The sequence below is a fragment of the Bidens hawaiensis genome, unplaced genomic scaffold (genome assembly GCF_021521415.1).
Source record: "Bidens hawaiensis isolate Kalapana, Puna unplaced genomic scaffold, B.hawaiensis_p1.1 tig00018313_1, whole genome shotgun sequence".
Taxonomy (NCBI): Eukaryota; Viridiplantae; Streptophyta; class Magnoliopsida; order Asterales; family Asteraceae; genus Bidens; species Bidens hawaiensis.
The window spans coordinates 25,862-36,322 of NW_027492768.1; positions in this window are offsets into that span (position 1 = coordinate 25,862).

The following is a 10,461-nucleotide window of genomic DNA, read 5'->3' on the forward strand; positions in this document are numbered from 1 at the left end:
TGATATGCCGGTATTCACCGCATAAATATGGGAAGAAGTAAGTCGTTGCGTGTGGAAGGCGGCAAAACCCGTATAAACACATAAAACGGTAAAAATTTCTAAGGAAAACCTTCACGCAGGTCAGCTATAGGTGAAGTTTAGTCATCCCAATAAATGAAAGTGACGGTCCTACCCGCACAATCATGATAAAGGAAACTGAACATTGACCTATTGGCAACCGCGCGTCGAAAGGTTAACTTATTCAAAACACTTAGAAAATTTCAAAGGAAAAGATGAGGAAAACTTCCACGCATGTCAGATATAGGTAAAGTTTAGCCATCCTACTAAGTGAAAGTGACGGTCTTATCCGCACAATCACGAAAGAGGAAGCAAAACTTTAACATATTATCTGCCACGTTGAAAGGTTAACTTATCTAAGTACTAAAGAAATTGTTAAGTTAAAACAAAATATGAGCGAAATAAACAGGGCAAGGCATTAACAAATAATTTTTATTCCATCAACATTCAAACATTACAAGAATTGCTGGGTACATACCCGCATACAAGATTAGAAGTCTACAAACATAAAAATCTACTCTAATGGTGGAAAGGGATCTAAAGTATCAAGCTTCAGGACCACTCCCACTTGGACCCGCACCATCAGTAGAGTGTGGCGGTTCAAGGAAAGCTTTGAGGATAGCTAGCCCATCATCAGCAGCAGCAATCTCGTTTACCTTCTCCACCACCGGATGCGGGAAGGCGGCATACTGATTCACTGCTTGGTCATACGCAGCTTCAGTATTCACATTGTAAAGAGGGAAGTTGGAAGGCGGAATGCCTTGTTCAACAAACCCTAGACCAAGCAGGAAGCCAGCCTTTTCTCCATCCTCATGAGAAGCTGAGGGCTGCGCTCATCGCATCGTTATATGATGTGTCCGTGAACACCCGATGCACAACCTAAAAAACAGAAGTATATCAAAAACTCTTCAAAGTGTAAGGAAAAGCGTAAAGAAATTGTGAAACTGCGCATACCTGCGACAACGCTTCTCGAAGAAGCCATTCCTTGGTAACCAGAGCCTCCTGGAGGGCAGCTTGAGCTTCATTACGGGCGCGTTCGGCTTCGTTCTTTGTAAGGTTGGCAAGCAACACATCTTTGGCTGCAGCCTCTTCGACGCCCTTTAGCTTACGCTCAGTGTGGTCAAGCACCCCCCTCTGGTCCAAGATCTCTTGGAGCTTCTTGGCATCTTCCATGGCCAAGGCATCATGAGCCTGCTGGAGCCTCTCTAATTTGGCTTTAAGTTCCTCATTCTCGATGCGTAGAGGCTCAGCAGCAGCTTCAGCGTTGGTGGCCCTCTCGGTTGCGTTCCGTGCAGTTTCCTTAGCCAACCGAAGCTGTTCATTAACAGCTTGGGCGGCCTTGGAACGGGCCTCGAGACGAGCCTGAACGTCAACCTCAAGGGCCTTGAAGGCCTTCTCCTTTTCCGCAGCAACGGCGGCAAGCTTCGCATTCTCCTCCCGGATTGCCCGCGCCTGAGCCACTTCAAGGCTACGCGCCGTCTTTAACTTGTCGTTTTCACGACAAAGTAGCTCGACGCGCGGCTGCATCCGGGCGAGGAGGATTCGGAGCTCGTTGGACAGCCTACCTTCCTGGTAGCTGGCCATGGCCTCCCCCAGCGCACCGCTTGGGGCGGCGTGACGCGCCCATTCGACGCAGTCCTCAGCAGTCCGGAGGGTCGTTCCCGGGCGGATCTTCCACCGAGGAGCGTACACCTCGTTGGAATCACGAACTGCAATGAAACAAAAAACAGTTAAGAGAGAAATGATGAAAGGGATATAGGCCAAAATAACCCTACGCACCTGTAGGGTCGACAACAGGCCGATAGCCACCAAACCCATCACCTGAACCTAAGGGATATCCATCCAAAAGGTCAAGGAGACGGGAAGGAGGCAAGGATTGGCTAGACGCCCCAACCCCAAACGTACCTGAAGGACTGGCCGTAGTCGCAGGCGCCGGAGGAGGCATGGTGGAGGCTGCCGCGGTGGAAACCAACGGAGGTGAACTCACAACCGTGGCCGCGGCTGCGGAAGAACCCGCAAGAGAAATCACCGCCGGCTCAGTGATGGATTCTGTGAAAATGGCACTGACGGCCGGCGGGGATAATGTTACAGCTGGAACAGTTGGCTCAACGGGATGAGCAACTGAACCAGTACTGCAAGCAGGCGTAGCCGCCTGGGTCATCGCCTCGGGTAGGTTGACCAAACCTACCTTCATGGGTCTAGAGCTGCTCCCTCCCGCTCCACTCTGGAATGCCGTAGCATCCACGCCTGCACGAAGACAAGATATATAAGTATAATAGCGGAAAGATATGAAGATAAAGTTATGAACACTTACGGGTCTTTTTGAGCTTGAAGGTGCGAACAGGCGGGGACGAACCCGATGGAGCCGGCCTCTTCGTACCGGTTACCGTCGTCGTCCTGGGCTGCTCGGAGGTGACAGCCGTTTCAACCTCCGGAGCAGTGGTCTCAACACCACCTGGGTTCCCCGCCGCCTCTTCACTCTCGGTCTCTGACTCAGACCGGTCCACCTGGTCGGCGGTGGAGGCTACCTTCGCCTTGCCCTTCCCGCCAGCAGCCTTCTTCTTCCGCGCAAGAAAAGGACCATCTGCGGATTCCTCATCAGAAGATGACAATATTAGAGGAATTCCGGCAGAGGTTTCAGCATTCAGAGGGCGAGGGTTAAATAGTCTTTTACTTGGTCGCGTGGCGCTCAGTATTTCGTGGCCTGGCGGGTAGGCCTCCACAAACCGATCCGCAGTCTGCGCAAGGATGGGCAACTCATTCTCGTCAAGAGCGCGAGTACCCAACCGAGTGGGACCGTCAGCTTCCCGCGGATGCAGGAGGGACTGCAAGTCATTTCCCTCTGAAATAAAAAGAAAAACAGTTAGAAAAAACCTTAAATCAATAAAGAAGACGGAGCATACCGTAAGGGATAAAGTTCAAACCGTATTCAAGTACGATGGGAATTTGTGGTGCATCCGCCCCAGCATCCTTCCACACCCTGCTCATACCGAGACGATGATCCCAATGCATCGAAAGATGCAGGTGGTGAGTTGCCAAGAACTGATCAAGCTCTTGGAACTTCCACAACTCAGGGGGAGTCGACAACTGCAGTTGGTGGTGATGATGTGGTTGTGGTGGATGTAGAGGAGATGGATGATGTTTTGGTTGGTGATGATGATGTACTATCGAGTGATGTGATAGAGAAGATTGGTGAAGAGATTGTGATTGATACAGAGATTGAAGAGGGAGAGATAGTAGAGGAGAATGTGGAGCATGAGATACCGCAAGTCGAGAACGTAGATATGAGTCAAGAGATTGGGAATGATGAGTCTGAATGGGAAGAGCAGCCTAGATGGAAGGAAGGCTATGCTCAGTGGTTCGTCAAAACGAAGAAACCAGCGGTTCCTACAATGTATAAGAAGAGTTACAACATTAAAGGCTATGCTGAAGCGAAGAAAGGAATTATTTGCTGGATATATGATGAGCAGTTGAGGCTCTTCGTGATTAAAAGGTATGACGGTGTTCAGTACTTTAGAAGGATGTTAAGATCGTTGAATACACTGCCAGAATGTGAAGTGAAAGACTTAGCCAGATTGGGATTGATAAACAGAAGTGACGATAATATGGCTAGAGTCATTGGGAAGATTGTGTGGAAAGAGAGTATAAAAGAGAAGAAATTTGAGCTGTTGAAACCACAAAAGGGAAAACTTGTTGAAGACAAGGATAGAGGTTTGAGAGCAGACGGAAAGCCTTGGATGATTATGAAGTATAAACCGATCCGGTGTTTGAAGAAGTACCGATGAAGCTAATGCCCAAGGATGTACTTAAAGACCTGAAGTGGTGGTTTGTAGATTGTGAGACAGCTGAGGCAGTGATGGAAGACGAAGATGAACAAGAGCTGCTTAGAGTGTATGATCCGATGCACTTGGTAAACTTATCGCAAGCTGATTTGCAGGTGTTGAATGACAAGAAGATATTTTATATTCCTGCTTGGAAAGACGAAGCGAGGAAATATCAAAGAGTTGTCTCGGTTTGTGTTCGAGAAGGAGTGCATGCTTGAAGATAGAAGATTGAAGATTACAAGACACGTGTTTGAAGCTAAAGAGATGAAGCTACTGCCAAGGGGGAGTCTGTTGGTGCATGATGTCAGTAGTTCAGTGTCGAGTGTCTGTAATCGTGTTAGTTAGATTTGAGTTTTGTATGTAAGCGAAGTTACTAACAAGTTCGCTTATATGGGCGAACTTGTTAGACAAGCGAAGTTAGGGACAACTTCGCCTGAACATGCCAGGCGAAGTTGTCGTGTCTATATAAGCTATCTTGTATACAGCTTATTCATAAATCAGAGTTTATTCGTGTATTCGAGTCAGAGAGTTTTGTATTCAGTGATCATAGTATCACGTGTTTACGGTTGGAATACAACGTGTGTTTGGTTATCGTATCGTGTGTTAGCTCGTATTGTTTTCTATACTCGTAACGTCTTACGTAGGGATTCCGCACCTACGTAGAACGCGATATCTCGTGTAGATCCGGCTGGGAACCTACAAGCATCACCATCCCGGACTCCGGAAAGCGGTAAACCGGAGTCTGGATCCGGGAAATCTTGGAGAACCATTCCGCCTCCTGGTAGTTGGAGCCGTGAAGGCTGGGGAGAGCTCTCCCGTTCTTAAATGTCATCGCTATAGGGACGACACGGGCAGAGATGTAAAAGAACTCCCGCTTCCAAGACCGAAGACTGCGCTCTGTAGCGCAGATCTTCAAACCCTTGATCCGGGTGACCAGGGTGTACCAGCCTTGGATGCACCTCCAGGAGTAGAAGGTCATCAGGCGGTCGACGTGGGGATCCACGCCAAGAATGAGGCACACCCACTCAAAATGGCGGATCTTGGCGATCGCCATTGGGTGTACCTCCGTCAGGTGCACACCGTGTCTATCCAGAACACAGTATACAAACTTCGTCAATGGGATCCTAAGATTCCCATAGACGAAGAAGGCGGCATATGCCCCTATTTTGCCCTTGGGGGCATCGTACACTGTCTTGTGTGGCTCCGGAAACTCAGGCTCGAACGGCTCGAGCATGAACTTCCGGACGATGTACCGGTAGAGCTCGATGGGAAGAGCACACTGGCATTCGCCAGCAGTGCTCTTATCGTCCTTATCGGACGTAGACGTTGGGTTCTCGACATACAAGTCAGACTCCTCGACGATAGCTTCTGGATCATGAGTAGACGACATGTTTTGGAGGTAAAGAACGATTTCAGAAAGAATATTCGCCGGAAATCGCTTAGAAGGAGAAGATAGAAGTGAAAGTGTGGATTACAAAGGGCCCTCTCCCCCTTTATATACTCATCGCAATGAATGCGATGAATTTAATGCGGAGGAGAGAGAAAAGAGCTGGTGCAATGAAACTATGACACGTGGAAAAAGCAAGCTGGCAACAGCTGTTGACGGGACGCGCGCCGTAAAATCCGCACCCACGCGCCCCGCGCCCACGCGCCTGAAAAAGCGTCTGGAATGACCATGTACTGTCACGTCGCCATAACTTCCTGCACGTCCTGACACTGTCAGAAGAAACCGTCGGACGACGTTTCAACAGTTTGGACTGTTCTTATACTTTCACCAACTCTTCGAATTTCAAAAAGATTCAATAGTAAGCGGGACTATACCCCTTACCTTGGCAACCAAGTAACTATAAGACAGGTGCGAGTACAGTGTTAAGGCAAAACCCTTCACATACTTAGCACCCGCAGGGAATTGAAGCCAGGAATACCTTGGAAGTAAAGTAACTATATGACGAGTGCGGGTACAGTGTCAAGGCGAAACCCTTCACATACCTAGCACTCTGCAGGGAATTGAAACCAAGAAGGATCTTCTGGGCCATGCTTGCGGAAACGGGAATAACATCCCCGCATAGTAGGAACGTCGAGAACTAGATTGATTGAAGCTCCAAGATGGAATTGGTTGTTTTAACATAATTGATCACTATGTTCAAAACTACCAAAACCTCATGGAGAATCTACACAAGTGGAACTCAACGCTCCTGACTTGCGAGGAGGTTACACACCTACCCGCATCATACCCAAAGATCAAGCAGAAAAGTCGGGAATTTCTGTGTGACATTAGGGAAACCGCGGGAAGAATCCCCACGGACAACCTTAAAACCAAATCCTTTTCAAAACCCCTTGATTAAGTCCAAAGTTCACCTCACTTATTAACAATTCATGAGAAGAACATTGGACTGGGGGGACTTGAAGAGGTAGGTCCCAGCAGAGCCCAGTTGGACCCGCAAGACTCACCTTGAAGAGGGACGTTTGCGCAAGGACCAACTGGTTCCGCAGGACCCACCATGCTCAGAGATGAAGACCTTACGCGCAGTACGCCAACTGTTCCCGCAGGGAAAGCCTCCCAATGGTGAAGTACCCCGCCTGTCCCCGCAGCTGCGGATACAAGCCATCAGGGAAGGCTACCCGCACTAATAGCAAGGCTACACGCACAAGGCACTAACTCAATAATTCAGTGTCACCTGAAGGAATGAGCAAGGCGGGAATACTCCCGCCCAAATGAGCCAGTCTGTATGCTTCTAGAAGATCTTTTGTACTATACCTGCCAAGGTATGGACAAAATAGACAAGATCTGACCAGAGCAGCCCATGAACCAATCACAGGGTGACAGCTCACCGACAAACAGTACGAGGAGCATGCTCTAGTACTGTTTGTCACTATTAGCCGCTGCCTACTCACCAACCCTTGTCGTGGCACGCACATAGCCTGCAGTTGGTGGAAAATGAATAGTACACAGCCGGCCTGGTCACTACCAGCCGTTGCCTACCCACCAACCAGCATGGCACGTGCGTAGCCCATAGTTGGTAGAACAGGAATATTCTACAGCTGGCTGTACCTGCTTGGAAACCTACCTTCGGCTATAAATACTCCAACACCTTGGAACGGTATGGTCATCTGGTATTTTACCTTCACTAGCTATTTCTCTCAATATACACTTATATTCAGAGCAATCTAGTCTGATTCTCACGCCGGAGGGTGGTCACAAGGAGGAACCCCCCCCCCCTTCTCAGTGACGAGCTCACGGTGTCTGTTTTGCAGGTCATCTGAAGAACATCCTTCTTTGCCGGACCTAACCCTCGTGGGAAACATTACTTAACCCCCAGATTATCCGTAATCTGCCCGGGGTCGATTAGTGTTTCTTTAGAAATGTATCAAAACTGACAAATGGGAGGAGTAGGCGAAGAAACCTCAATGTTTGGAATCAACGAACCTAGATGATGAACCAAATTCAATGAACCTAACATGAAGTCATGGAGTTAAAACCAATAAACCTAATTTGAACCAAACTTGAAATGCATGATCGAACAAAGGGTGAATATGATGTGGACATGATGGTGGAGGTGATCGAACAAATGATGAAATACAATTTGCTAAAATAATTTAGTTTGTTTATGAAATTTTAGTGTAAAAAAGGGGGAATCAATTTAAAAAGCGTAAGAACAATTATAAGTAAAACGTACGATTAAGATTTATTATTTAAAAAAACATATATATTAAACTTACACAATAAAAGTTAATAAATATAAGACTATTCATATTAAATGTTCCAGGGAATCAATTTAAAAAGCGTAAGAACAATTATAAGTAAAACGTACGATTAAGATTTATTATTTAAAAAAACATATATATTAAACTTACACAATAAAAGTTAATAAATATAAGACTATTCATATTAAATGTTCCATCTCCACCTCTATAATTTTACTAAATAACATTTTTTTTTAAAAATGTTATTTTTTAAAACCACCCTCACTCTCTCTCTCTCTATATATATATGTAGACTAAGTATAAAATGAAAACCCCATTGAGTTGTGAAAACTCTAGAAACCAATTATTAACCACATGCTTTTAAAAAAAATGTTATTTTTTAAAACCACCCTCACTCTCTCTCTCTCTATATATATATGTAGACTAAGTATAAAATGAAAACCCCATTGAGTTGTGAAAACTCTAGAAACCAATTATTAACCACATGCTTTTAATTAATGTTTAAATCTTGTGATCCATAATTAAAGTGAATAAAAAATGTAAATATAAATATAATTTTTTCTCTCTCCTAAAAACATATATAAAAATTAGTAAAAAAATGTTAAAAAATAACAAAATATTTTTTTTTGATGTTTCGATGTTTTGTATTAAATGTTACAACATATATTACATGTAACAAAAAAAAAACGATATTACTTAGGGTTTTCGCAGGTTTTTACAACTCAAGTGAGTTTTCATTTTAGCCTTACCATATATATATATATATATATATCTTACTCACTAAAACACTTATTTAATTTTATGCTTTTCTCTTTTTTATACACTTACAACAAAATATAAAGGGTTGAATATGAGCCTTTAAATATAGAGGTGAATTTTAGTTTTCTATATACTCTTCTTTGTCACAAAGATTCCAAATTTTTAAACTCCTTCCTCTATGTTACAGAGAGACTCCAAAATTTTGAACTCCTGCCCTCACGTTTTTATCCAAGCTTCGTCATGTGAATGTTTTAACTAAATGCACATATAGTATTATAATATAACTATTTGAATATATAAGTAAGGGAAAATAGATCTATATTATATAATAAATAAATGTTTCCTAATAATAAATGTTTCCTAATGCCACATGGCATCACACAAGATAGACTCTTACAAAATTTCCCACCTCTCTCACTCTTATTAAATGCATCTTTCTTATTAATAGTTTTATATTTAACTTTTTTTCCCTTTTAATCTATTATTTTTTCATTTTAATAATTATTTTTTGATTTAAAAAATTTAATACCATTATAAATATATTATTTAGTTTTATATAAATATATTGTATTAGTTATTACTACCATAACGAATTTTTATGTTACTTTAGATAAAATAATTAATTCAAATTTCAAAGAATAAAATTTTCACTTAAGTTTGTTTTGCAATGAAGATTAATAAAACCTAATGCCAATTATTGTAGGTCCCGAAGGGTTGGATCTAACAACGTGTCTTGGATCAACCAACTTAGTGCTAGCGGAATATCACACTAAGGCGCCTTGGTCTCGGATCTTGGTTTGTTTATTTTCGGCTTTTGTTTAAAGAGAAAGATAAGAGAATGAGAATGACCAAAAGCTTAGTTTCTCATGGCATGCTTCCCTATTTATAGGAAGCATGCATGAGACTTATATTTCATTTCATACTGCCCATTGGGCTTCTTTACAAGGCCTTGGGCCCAATAACATACATTTACAAATACAAGCCCAAACATATACTAATACATGTATTCCAATACAAAAGACAAACAAAACGGGACCTAACAATCTCCCTCTAGTCTTTAGTATTGGAAGCCGCCCATGTCATATTCAAGAACGCCTTCCTCAGATAGTGGAAGTTCAACAAAAGTCTCTTGACGAACTTGTTGAAAGCATCAACTATCCGGTCAGTGTTTTGACGGCCAATGTCTTCAACCTTGGGCAGCGGTGAGTTGTAGAGCTTTAAGATATCTTCCTTGCTGAGTCCCATTAGCTCGTGCTCGTCAAATACACGAAGTTCGTGCATATCTTTGCAGTGTATGACAGCCTCACCAGTTGTGTTGTCGAGCTCCCAGCCAATAAATTCTCGGAGAAGGTTTGGAGTAAAAGGTTCACCATGATAGATGATGAGACTATCTTTGGGAGCCTTATACCTCCACATCACTCTTGGTTCTCCGGTGGCGGGGTCAATCTCTCTTGCGTTCTTGAACTTCCGACCCTTATTCAACTCAAAATCTTTATATCCCACATTCACCTGATGCTTCAGATGACGTGTCACCCAGTCGTCCAGATTCTCATCATAATCACCAGGACCCAAAGCTTTTATGAGGTAGTTAATATCAAGCTCAGGCAGTGTGTGTAACTCCTTGTGGGTGAGATAGATGAGATCTCCGCTATATCTTCTAATGGCCTAACAGCTATTTTCTCTGTCGTATCTGGCGTATACGATAAGAGAATCATTGTGGTACGGATAGTTGAGGGAGCGGGTACTGGCATGACTTGTTTTAATGTGAGTCTCTTCTTCTTCTTTGGTGCCTGAGACGTGATTGGAGCGGGATCAATTACTGGGTCTACTTCAGGACCAGATGTACCTTGAACTTGTAGAGGAGGCGTTTATGGATTTGGCGAGTAGTTGATATAATCATCGTCTTCAACTTCCTCTGTTTGAGTGGATATGACTGGTTCTAGCGTTTTCCCAGCCTCGATGAACGCATCAATCACACCTGCAACTGTACCTGCATCATCAAACAACTCATTATATAAGTTTTCGATCCTCGAGTCATCCTGTCTCACTTTGTCATCAGTCATGTGTGCGGTGGGATCATCATGAGGTTCTTGAACATGTGGAGGTGATTGAGTGT